Source organism: Pinus tabuliformis, chromosome 2_2 (genome assembly GCF_031772625.1).
Source record: "Pinus tabuliformis cultivar Carrire ecotype Pingquan chromosome 2_2, CPIR1, whole genome shotgun sequence".
NCBI lineage: Eukaryota > Viridiplantae > Streptophyta > Pinopsida > Pinales > Pinaceae > Pinus > Pinus tabuliformis.
The window spans coordinates 639474724-639486926 of NC_142300.1; the positions used below are offsets into that span (position 1 = coordinate 639474724).

Sequence of the window (12203 nt, forward strand, 5' to 3'; positions counted from 1 at the left end):
TAAGAGGAAATAATGGATTTTAAATACCAAGTTCCACTGTAACAAACAACAATACATCAGAACCAGATTTGCAGGTTCATACATATAGATGAATCCCTTCTTAAACTATATTTTCTCTTAAACGTATGAGAAACAAAGAAGCACATCTGTTTGACTACAAAAACAAGCACCATCTTGTAAAATGATCGATTTTAAAGTTTGGAGGCATGAAATAACCATAATAATCTATGTTCCATGAGTTTCCAGAATGGGGAGGAATGAGGTGGATGAGTATCCAGAACAGCTAGCGCACCCTCCCAAATTTTCAAGGAGATAGAATAATATATAAATACATATAGACATTCTCTTCAGGTTATAAAGCCCAAGTAAAACCACCAAGTATTTCTCCTCATTTCAAATATGGGACCCAGGGTAAACCCTAGAATCTTCAAAACAGAAAGCTGGTCAACAACAAGGCTCAAAGACATTACAATAATATGTGAAATATTTTCTAACACAAGTAAGGTGAAGCCTGTTACCCACCATTCCGTGGTGATATCCCTAGGAGATTTTTTTTTCCTCCAAGATGGTCCTCAACCGGCTGCCAGCAGCCCCTTGCAACCATCAGCTAGCTCATTGTAACATTTCTCCACCACTGGGTCAGCCATGTGGTCCCCACCCATCTACCGTGATCGTATGTTTGAAGATGGGCTTCCAGAATCTAAAGGTATACATTGTCATTTTTAAATTGAGTATTGTAGTTTGGTTATCATGGACACTTCTGGGCATGGATTAATGGGAGGATTGTTAGTTTTTGGTAGCATCAGAAGTGTTCTAGCCTTGAAATTGGTGGAGAGGCTAAAGCCTAAGACACATGAGTTCTAAATAACCCAGAAACCGTTTGGTGAAATTCCATCCGGATTGTATTTTATTAAAATAATTAATATTTTTAATGAAGTTCCTAAGTCTAAACTTAGGGAAATTAAAATATTAATAGGCATTAATCAAAATATGGGTGAGAATGATTTAGAAGGCAGATCAAGTCAAGTTTTAATCTTAGCCATTGATTAGAGATTTAATCTCGACCATTGAAGACTCAACAGGAAAAGTATAAAATGGAGGCTCGGGGTTCATTTGGAAACACACACGGTGAGAACGAATTGATCTGGAGTTCGATTTTTGGGGCTAGGAAGTTGAGAAATTCGAACTAAGTGATCATTCAACAGCAGAGGGGCAGTGAGAATCTGGGAGGACTTTCCAGAGAACTAGAGAGGCAGAGAGAGCTTGCAAAGAGGCAGCGTAGTAGTTGGGAGAGCTGACACTGGGCCAATCTGGACCCACGCAGCCCTGACGCAGAGCAAAAGGGCTAGCGCAGAGCAAAAAAGTTGTCTATCACGCAGAAGCTAGAACAACCGGAACATATGGGAACTACCAAAACAACCGGGAAAGCTGACACAAAGGGCAGAAGAGGTGATGCAAAGCCTAAAAGGCTGACACAGGGCCTACATAGGGCCAGCGTAGAAGTAGCCGAGGTTAGCCAGCCTTGTGCTGGAGCAGCCGGAATTCTGCCGGGTGAAGTGAGGTAAAAATCACTCAGATTTTCCGCCATTATTTTCTCTGTAAAGGATTGCTAGATAGCATCCTCGATTTGTATTCAGATATTTCTCCTACATAATAATCAACCCTCAGAACTGTTGCACCGGTTTTCCCACATTGGGCTTTTCCGGGGACTAATAAGTCCAAAAATAAGTGTGTCCTATGCATCTTGTTCTTTGCTCTATTTTTTGTTTCATGAGACCAAATATTTAATTAGTGTAGGCTACAGAAGTAATTTGCTTCAGCATTCAGAAGAAAAACTTGATGAATTTAATTTAAAATCAAGTAGGTGAAGTAGATTCAGATTTATTGCAGTAGGGGTTCCTTCAGTGTAGGAATTTTCACAGGAATTTGGTGGAAAGGATGGGCTAGGTCTGCGCTCCTGTCCCCTAGACCCCTTTTAGGAATTAACCTTGGATTCTAGTCCCATGGGATCTCTTTTACTAACCATTTGGTTTCAAGGATGGTATTTCACGGGAAACCCCAATTTTGGTTGTGAGGTCCCGCTCCGTTATCCGCTTATATTGCCCCCTTGCCATTCATTATTACCCCATCCATCATTTCTCCAACCTGGGTCCACATCCCTAAATCGGGTCCGCATAGGGTGAGCTCGCCCCTTCCCCCTACCCACACCTTGGGTCATGGCTTGGAATGAACCCGAAGGTTGATGCAGCTGAAAAGAAACTTAAACGCATATATGCCCACATTCAACAGGAAAAGTACCACAAAATACAAAAGATAGTCGGGACAAAAGCATTTAGCACGCGGGCAAAAGCCAATACATGAGCTCTACTCCATCATCATGGCCATCACCTTGGTTCCTACAAGTTCTATGATCCTTCTTCATCATATAAGAAACCATGATTGTCCCAACCCTTGGTGGGCGATGAACCGCCCCACCTTAAAAGGGGGAATTCACTACTATATCTTAAACATCATGCTCTAACCCCTTAAGCCCCGAGCAGTTAATCAGAGAAAATCATAAAAAGGCAAAAGGCATATAAAAAACGGTGGAAAAATCAAGGTCAGGGCACCTCAAGTACCACGATTTCTCCCTCCTACACATTATAAACCCAAGTGTGGGCTTCCCTCTTATTAGCTACCCTTGTACCCCAACATGTGAACTAGGGCAACCCCATCTCATCCCCTACTTCATTCATCTATCTGTCACATGCCACCACCTTTTGACGGATGTACCTTGACTATATTATCCCCTTTAGAGGTAGAAACCACATAATAGGGCACTTAGTTAACCCCATTTGGAGTTTAGGAAACATTGGCACACCCTGAAACCCATTATGGAACGATAGGCCATTATGAAGTCCCCACCTGTGGTGCATGATTAGGTAAGCTCATTTACTCGATTTCTTTAATGATGTGTTGTACTAGAGGGCTAGGAGACTCATTGGATCTTATGCAGGATTGTATATGGTTTCCATTTAGGTTTGGTCTCCCTATACGGGTCCTAATCCTCCAGAGAGCTACATGGGCACATGTAGGGTGAGTATTGAGAGCGACGGGCCTCCACAATAGCAAATTGCACTCCATGGATCCCCACAACCATTTAGAGATTGCTCGTGGTTCACTTATTGGACTAGGAGGATGCACCTAACCTATCATGCCCAATTGGCCCCAAATCTACACCATCCACTTGGCAAATGATCCAGGACTTGTATGATGATGTGGCATCACCTACACTATCATCCTAGCCCTTGCAGGCGACCCACGGGCATCTTCAATTTGTTTGGAGACCCATGAGGACATTTGTGTGCCCCCACATGTCATTTGGTGTGCCACAGATTATTACAAGGGACCAACCCCTTGTCCACTGCTTTTGAGGGTCCTATTCTTCATTATGACACCCATGGACCTCATTAGGCCCCTTATAGGGCCCTACAACATGCACAGATTATTATTTGACCTCTTGAGAGGCTTACTTTTTCATTTATGAGCTAGTTTGGTGGGTTTATCACCAAAAGTTGTATTATTAGCACATTATTTTATTTTGGGGCTTATGTAGGCCAAGGAGGCTAATTCGAACTCCTAAGATGTGTATAAATACAAGTGAGGTGAGATCATTTCTCATCATCACTTTGGATTGGATCTCTCTCTTCTTTTGAGAGTTTCGCACCTTTTCTGGAGGATAAATTGGAGCATTTATGGATGAATTTTGATGTATGATTATTGGTCTATCTTCTCTTGGAGCTTCTCTATTGTCATTTATGAATGGTTGGATATACTCTACTACAAGTAAGTACAAAATTTTGAGGTTATTCTTGTTACTTTTTTCATATATGATGGATTGGGATTTTCGTTGTTTTAGGGTTAATTGTTGCATACAAATTATTGCTTAATATTGTGGAATTATCCCTATTATAATGATCTCTCCATTGTACGGGCCATATATTGTGAGCGAAATCTCCTAGGGGTAAAATTTGACCTTAACAAGCCATTCCTCTTGTGCATTTGAAGTATAAAAGCTACAAGATTGCTCTCACTTGACCTAGAGGGTTTGCGAAGTAATTTTGAGGCCTCCTTGACTAGGAACCAAGAAATATTACACATAATCAACATAGATTCCATTCTCCCAAGGATTAAAGAGTTGATCTACCAAGGGTGGTCACCAAAACTCTTATTCTTTCACCTTCTCCAAAGTCTAGCCACATTGGGGTGCCTAAGGCATCAATTTCCCGACAAGCTAGCCATTGAAAAATTTTGATCTCCTAGGGTCTCCTGCGTCGGCCTTTCTCTAGCCCTCCTCCATATTTGAAGCAATGTTTTAAAACTCCGACTCCAACTCTGACTCGGCTGAGGATCGACTCCAACTCTGACTCGCCTGAGGATCGACTCCAACTCCGACTCGGTATCGACTCGGCCGGCTCGATTCCAATGACTCGATCGTTGTAAAAAATACATTAAATATTTATTTTTTATAAAAACACATAATTTTAAAGATTTTCATTCATGTTTCCAAACACACAGCATTAGAATATAGATGGAAGACAACATATGATCAAAGTAGGCTCATGAATATATCCATTATATCAAAATGGCACCCAGTGCACTGTCCAATACATACACGATGATGATATAGAGATCAAAACAAAAACACATAACCAAGAAGGCTATAAATGGCCTCTACAACAAATGTCTATGACCAGTACTACTGGCTACTGCTAGAGTTGCCAACATCATCTGGCTCAGTGTTACTTGGGAGCGGGAGCGAAAGTGGGGACCGAGAGCGAAAACGGGAGCGGGAGCGACATTTTCAAAAGCTCCTGGTTTGGGAGCAAATCCCAGAGGAGTTCGACAACCTACGTCACTAACATTAAGGTACATAGAGGGATTGGTGCTCTTGATTAAATATGAGTTCCATACCCTAATAAATGACAAAATTCAATGGAAACATTGCAATCCTCCAATCCTGAAATCCTGAAAAACTAATAAGTCTGCTGGATTTTGAATGAAATCTAAAATTATACTTTCTCCATATGAAATCCAATGAGGCCGGAACCACTCTCAAACATCCTGAGTCATTTCATGGTAATGTTAAAAATTTAAGTAAAAGGATGAAAATGAAGATTAAGGAGAATGTCACTTTTACTTTAAGAATTTAACATTACCATGAAATTTGAATAGCATATCAATACTAGGAGAGGGGAACGGTCCCCAAATAGCATTTAACTAATTTAGAAAACACCTTGGAGTCCCCAACACTCAGCTAACAGTTAAATTTTTTTTTTTAAATATGAAAAATCTCATTTTTTTGGGGTTACAGGCCGCATTCATTGACTTGGCCGAGTTATTGCAGAACCATTCGGGTTGACCGAGTCATGACTGACTCGGCTTCCCGTTCCGTTTTTTCTGCCGAGTCACAAAAAATCCCAACGACTCAGATCAACTCGGCCATTTCGGATTCAATTCGGCATTTTTTTAAAACATTGGAATTTGAAGACATTCCGACGGTGGAAGTGGGAGAAAAGCCAAGCCCTAGTTCCGAGATCAAACTTGCCCTGCCATCCCCAAGGCTAGCACTTCCAAGGGTCAAACTGACATCTTTGAGTAATTATATTTTCTTTGATCCTCTCTCCACCTTGTCTAGGGTAAGAATATCATTGGTTTCCACATTCCTTCCTCATACCCTAGACTGGGTCCACTCGGACCCATGTGGTCCCATTCCTTTGAAAGACCAATTTTTAAAAACCATCCTGGATACCAGTTCTAACAAGGATTTTAGGGATTGGGAAACTCCTTTACAAGTCTTATCCCATAAACCTAACCCTCAAAATCCTCTCTTCCTTTCCCTAGTTTACCTATTACCTTGCATTCAAAGCAAGCAATCTTCATTCTTCAAATTCTTGGAAATGATTACACTTATATCCATTGACTTATCCTTCACTAGTGACTTCACACATACCGGGTCTCCTCCCATCGGTGAAAATCTGTAAATATAAGGGAGCTTTAGCTAAGATGACAGTGGGCTAAGACTCCATTTGTTGCCCTTAGCCTAGCATTTGCCCTTTAGAGATTCCCCTTAGGTCCCCTGCTAGTTTGAGCGGTAACATTTTAGCGTCGTTGTCGGGGACACGAAACTTATGGTTTATTCCCCATACGACATTATTGATATATCATTTGGCGACTCCATTGGAGGAACGAAGTCCTAGTTCCTCACCCTCAATATCCTCTGTTCCTTTCCCTAGATTACCTAGTACCTTGATTACAAAGCAAGCAATCTTCATCCTTCAAATTCTGGGAAAGGATTATTCGGGTCACTTATATCCATTGACTTATCCTTCATTAGTGACTCCACACATACCGGGTCTCCTCCCATCTGTGAAAATCTGTAAATATAAGGGAGCCTTAGCTGAGGTGACAATGGGCTAAGACTCCATTTGTTGCCCTTAGCCTAGCATTTTCCCTTTAGGGATTCCCCTTAGGTCCCCTGCTAGTTTGAGCAGTAACATTTTGGCGTCGTTGTCGGGGACACGAAACGTGTGCTTTGTTCCCCATATGACATTATTGATATATCATTTGGAGGAACGAAGTCCTAGTTCCTCATTGAAATTCAAAGTCAATGCTTGTAGGGTGAAGCAGGCATTTGTGAAGGCATTTTAATTCACCCCGACGACTCCATTTTCGCATTATATGCAAGATCATGAAAAATGGTTAAAGAAAGTATCCACGACATTAGCCCCGAAGAAGAACAAGACTTATGGGAAAGATTGGATTCGTGGTTTGAGCTTTGTGATCATCTGATAGAGCACAAGAATGAGGACTTCATACTCAATTTTTATAACAAGAGCAGGTCAAACCTCAACAGCATAAGGAAGGAGTATGAAGAAGGGCCCACAGATTATCTCTTCTTGGAGCTTGCCTATTATACTGGTGTATTTAATTCCTTGTCTCACAAGATCAAGGAAAAATATGGCTCATTACCAGATGAGGATTTGGATGACCAGGATGACCAAGAAAATGAGGATGATGAGCAAATACCAGTTATGGAATTGGGTGCGAATAGCAGTGAAGTGAAAGACATCTCCTCTAAGGATGACGAATATAGTATGTCATGCAGAGGGTTAGTAAGGGAATGTAATTCTAATGAAGTATTCTCCCATTTATATGATGAAGAGGTGAAGCTTCATAAGATGAAATGTGAATATAAAGAGAACCCTACTAATGCTCTCCTCCTAGAATCCGGATGGAAGTTCACCAAGAACATCAATGCGAATGAGTTTATGAAACTCAGAGGCATTTCCCAAATTTGATCTGGCATCACTACCACATAACTTCTGAAAGTTAAGCTCCATCGAGGTAGTCACTGGCTTGCAGTTCACCATTCCGAATCTGGAATCCAACTCCCTCTTACTTTTGCAAATGAGAGGGTCTGCACCTGTCAAAAAGAGTTCCTCCTCATAAGGTGCCAGTATGAGAGGTCTATCATCCACAACCTTCAAGGAATGGTTTGGATCGGCTTCACTCCTAGTGAATCTTAGCTTCATTAGACAGCTATCAATCCTCTCATATTAAGCCCGAGGTGTTAGCTTCAAGCCATAGAGGGCTTCCTTCCATCTGCATACATGAGATTCTTGATCATGAATCTCAAACCCCTTGGGTTGTTCCAAACCTATGGACCTGCTACATGAGGGGAATGGTCCCCTTGTAAGATTTTTCTTCGGTACATCTCAAACATGTACCATCATGCTCCTTTTGAATTCAAGCATCCCAGTCACCATCTGACTCACACCGAGTAGGGTCCTATAATAAGTAGACCTCCGGTGCTAGAGATGAGATAAGTCAATTGACATGATCCCCAATGGACCATCCTGCAACTTGATACAAATTGGCAACCCTGAACCCATGAGTAAAAGCATCTTTAAAAATTCTATTTTCAAACACGTACCTTTCCATCGATGAATGCCACCCTGAAACCTCTGACTTCCATTGCCGAAATGGACACCAAGTTCTTCTTGCGATCAGCTACATAAAAGAGATTCTTGTAAATGAATCGAGTTACCATCATACAATTGAGGGGTAACATTCTCTACACCCTTTCCGAGATAGGTGGCATCGACTCCAAGTATAATCCCATGATTGTTTCTATCTCTACCAAATTAGAGAGAGCACCCTTCTATGCAATGAAGTGCCTTGAAGCACTACAATCAATAAGCCAGATTCCCAAAGAATCTAAAGGAGAGGACCAATACAGGATCTTCTTTATCTTATCAGAAACAACATTTAATTCTTTATACCTAGGGTTCCTTGCTTTCTTTGAAGAGTTGGCTATTTCCTTGATGACCTGCATTACCTATCATTCCTCTGATCATTGAAGATGTTCTTGGAATGATTGTTATCATCAAGTGATGTGTCCCTACCATTCGTACACTCCTTCGCATAATGGCCGGACTTATTACAAACAAGGCATCTTCCTTTCCTTCCACCCTTAGATTCGGACTTCCCAATGAAGTGATCTTTTAGGTAGGCCATCAGAAGCTTCCATTGAGCCATTATGATAATGTTCTCTGCTTCGACTTCACCCTTGGTGAATTTGAAGAGGGATGAGGAACCCATTGAGCCTTTTGTCCTTTCCCAACTGTCTTCGGTGATTGCTCTTTCACTCTTGCTTGGGCTTTGTCTTCACCTCAGCTCTGATACCATGTTAAATTTAGGTATGTTCTATGCTTAGAGCAATTTATTTCAATTTTTATAGTTAGCTGAATATCTTTTCCAGATTAGCAATCACATCAACATTAAAGTAAATTGCAAATAGAACATAAACATAGATCGCAAAAGACAAGCCAAGACAAGAGGACACGAGATGTGGCGCTAGCCAAGGACAAACACCAATGTGGCGAAACCCTTGATCAATTCTTCTTATATGTTCTTCAATAGTTCAGTAGAGAGAGAGAGAGAGATAGTACATATACAACAGAAGTCAACATTTTGACTTATCTAAATAAGAGCATAGATCATCTCTAAGTAGATGATACATGAGGTAGTTGAACTCAGTTGAGACAAGCTGCTTCAACTAATTCTCCCAGGTGACTCCATCACCATGCTGCAACTATCATTGTGCTGCTCCTCATCGTCATGTTGCACCTCATCGTGTTGCATCATGCTGCACTCATCATCACTATGTTGGACCTCATAACCATGTTGCACACATCATACCGCTGCACCTTATGCTGCAACTGTTGTCCCATGTGTCATTATTGCACCATGCTACCACAGTTGTCCCATGTGTGAATATTCTATCACTGCAACATCTAATTTAATTTTCCTACTTATTCTTCAATAAGTTATTTATGAAATTCCTTCAATAAACATTAAAATAAATTCTGCTGCAGATATCACACTGTAATACGGAAATAGACACATGTACAAGAATCAACACATTGACATAGATATTTTGGACAACAGTCCCTAGAAAAACCCAATGTGGGAAAACCAGTGCAGCAAGGGAGGATTTTATTATTCAACCATTCTTCAGCACAACAGGGTGCCAAACTAGCTTACCCATAGAGAGAAAAATTCTCCAGCACTTCTCCCAGTCCCAGCGTCAGCTTGGCTGACCTCTGCGTGGCTCCCAGACACTCTGCGTCAGCCCCTACTTGAATGCGTCAGCCCTGGGCCTCTTTGTGTCACCCACGCAAGCCCTCTAGTGACTGCGAAGTCTCCTGCTGCCTCTACGTCTGCTTGAAATGCCCTGCGTTAGCCTCTCCTGTCTCAGCTTGATCCCATCTCTCCGTTCCGTACTTGCTGCCTCTTGACTACTCATCAAACCACTAGTTCGAATTTCTCAGCTAACCCTGCTCCAAAAATTGAACTGACTGGTCTCCCTCAGCGTGTTCTCCAAGTGACCCTCAAGCCTCCTCTTATACTTTTCTCGTTGACAAATCAACGGCCGAGATTAAGTTCGTAATCAATGGCTAAGATTAAATATGGCTTGATCCATGACTTTTGGACCCTTCTAACACAATTTTATATTAATTCACAATAATATTTTATTTTCCCTAAGTTTAGACATAGGGACTCCATTAAAAAATTAATTATTTTAATATCTCCCAAACTGTTTAGAATCTGCCCAGACCATTTCTGGGTATTGGAGATCTCATGCGCTTTAGCCTCTCCACCAATTTTCGTGGCTAGAGCACATCCGATGCTACCCCAAATCAACACTATGTGCCATAGCTGCACCATACTAGCTACTGCTGTCCCATGTGGCATATTGTTGTCCCACTGTTAGTGATATTGCCATTCCATGGTTGGCATACTGTTGTCCCACTGCTAGTGATATTTCCATTCCATGGTTGGCATATTGTTGTCCCGTTTGCTATGCTCCAACAAGCACCATTGCCTAGTTGTCCCATTTGGCATGCTTTACCTTGCTGATGTCCTAATGAGTTTGCAGCACTATGGTATTGTTGTTGTCCCATTGTAGCCTTGCTGCACCATGTCATTGATTGTTGTCCTATTGCTTTCTCCACCAAGTGACCTTGTTGTCCCATGTATCTAGCTGCTAACACACCATACAAATGTTGCTCCAAATATGTTTGTATACTGTTGTTTGTGGCTGTTCTAGTTAGGGCACTAGGGCAGCCCTAAAATCCTCACACAGTCCTTGAACAACCCTCAGGAAAACTGCAGCACACCCTCATGAGACTCCTCCCTATCAAGATGTTGTTTTGGGCATGTTTGAGCCCTCAACCTCTCCATGTTGTCCCTATTTTGAGGTGGTTAGGACTGCGGCCTACCACAGTCCCACGCTGTCACCTACAACCCACTCAAAACAAGCTTCCCTTACCTTTTCGCTGCCCCAAACAGACCTGTGATCACACTTCTTTGACGCGGCCTCCAAGCTCAGTTCCTCAGCCCTCTAACAACAACTCGATTAGCCATAGCCTCTTCTTGTAGCATCATACACTACCCTTTCTTGCACCCAAGACACCTCAATAGACCTATGTCTAGGGCTTGAACAGACCTGTGGTTAGGGCTGGGCAGACCTGCGGTTAGGGCTGGGCAGACCTGCAGTTAGGGCAGCATTAGGGCTGCATTAGGACTGTGGCTATGGCTTGTTAAGGCCTCCTCTGTAGCTGCATTAAACTTCTTCCATGAGCTCCTTTAGGTCAACGTAGATCCCTTCCATAGCTTTGCTGGCCTGTCTTCTTTGTTGCGGCTAGGGCAGCCTCCTTTCCTCCAACGTCTAGGGCTTCCACTCCTTGATCTCTCTTCCACTAAAACCCAAAACAAGTGGAGAGAAATCAAGAGTGAAGTGTGTGTAGAAATGACAATCAAATCATTTCTTTTTATACAAAAACGTTGAGCACATGTGGGTGTTATTTAGTTGCTGGCCGACCTTGATGAATTGTCTTATAACACAAATAAATTCATAACTCTATGAATACTTATCAGAATCACATGATCTTTAGATCAATCCTACACCTCTCGATGAGAGGGATCCAAAAAAAATATCAGTTGCCATAAATAAGATGACCCACATGGAGTTTGGCCCTAATTTCCAATTTTAACACATGAAGCACCCCCAAGCATGGCATAAACACTTGGGAGTAACCCCAAAAGCCAACATATAAAACAATGAAGCAATAAAAATGTGAATAATAAAGGATAGTGGAATTTGACGATTGTTTGAGAAAAATCTTGTATTAAGCATCCTCTACGTAACTAGAAGTAGGTTTAGTCAACCTCTACTTGCTTTGCCCTTGGGCTAAATTATTCTTCCTTTCCATCTTTCAGCTGTTCAGGCTTGACCATCCTTCTTACTCAACATATTGATGTTTAGCATCTAAAACATGCAAGTTGAGTGAATTGACTTCTAAATGATCTTGATTTTGAGGTTATTTTGCACCTGATTACAGGCCTTAAGCTTGTTTGAAGCTGAACGTTGCTAGAAGCTTGGAATGTATCATTCCCTTAAAGAAGAAGAACTATTAAATGAACTATATAATTTGGAAGATTGCATGATGCTCTTGGTAGGAAAACAACCGTTCACTCAAATCAGTGCAACATTTGCCATTTCAGATGTAGGATATAGATGGAACAGGACAACGGATCCTTGGAACAATATAACCTAGTAAATTTATTACAAAAATCAGTGTAACAGATGATGCAAT

The 12203-nt window shown here is 41.6% G+C and overlaps 1 protein-coding gene across 2 annotated transcripts in view; it reads right to left on the bottom strand.

Moving 5' to 3' along the window:
- Window positions 1-12203, bottom strand: part of LOC149194248 (putative LRR receptor-like serine/threonine-protein kinase At1g06840) — a 281247-nt gene that overhangs the window by 90980 nt on the left and 178064 nt on the right. The gene's annotated exons all lie outside the window — the stretch shown is intronic.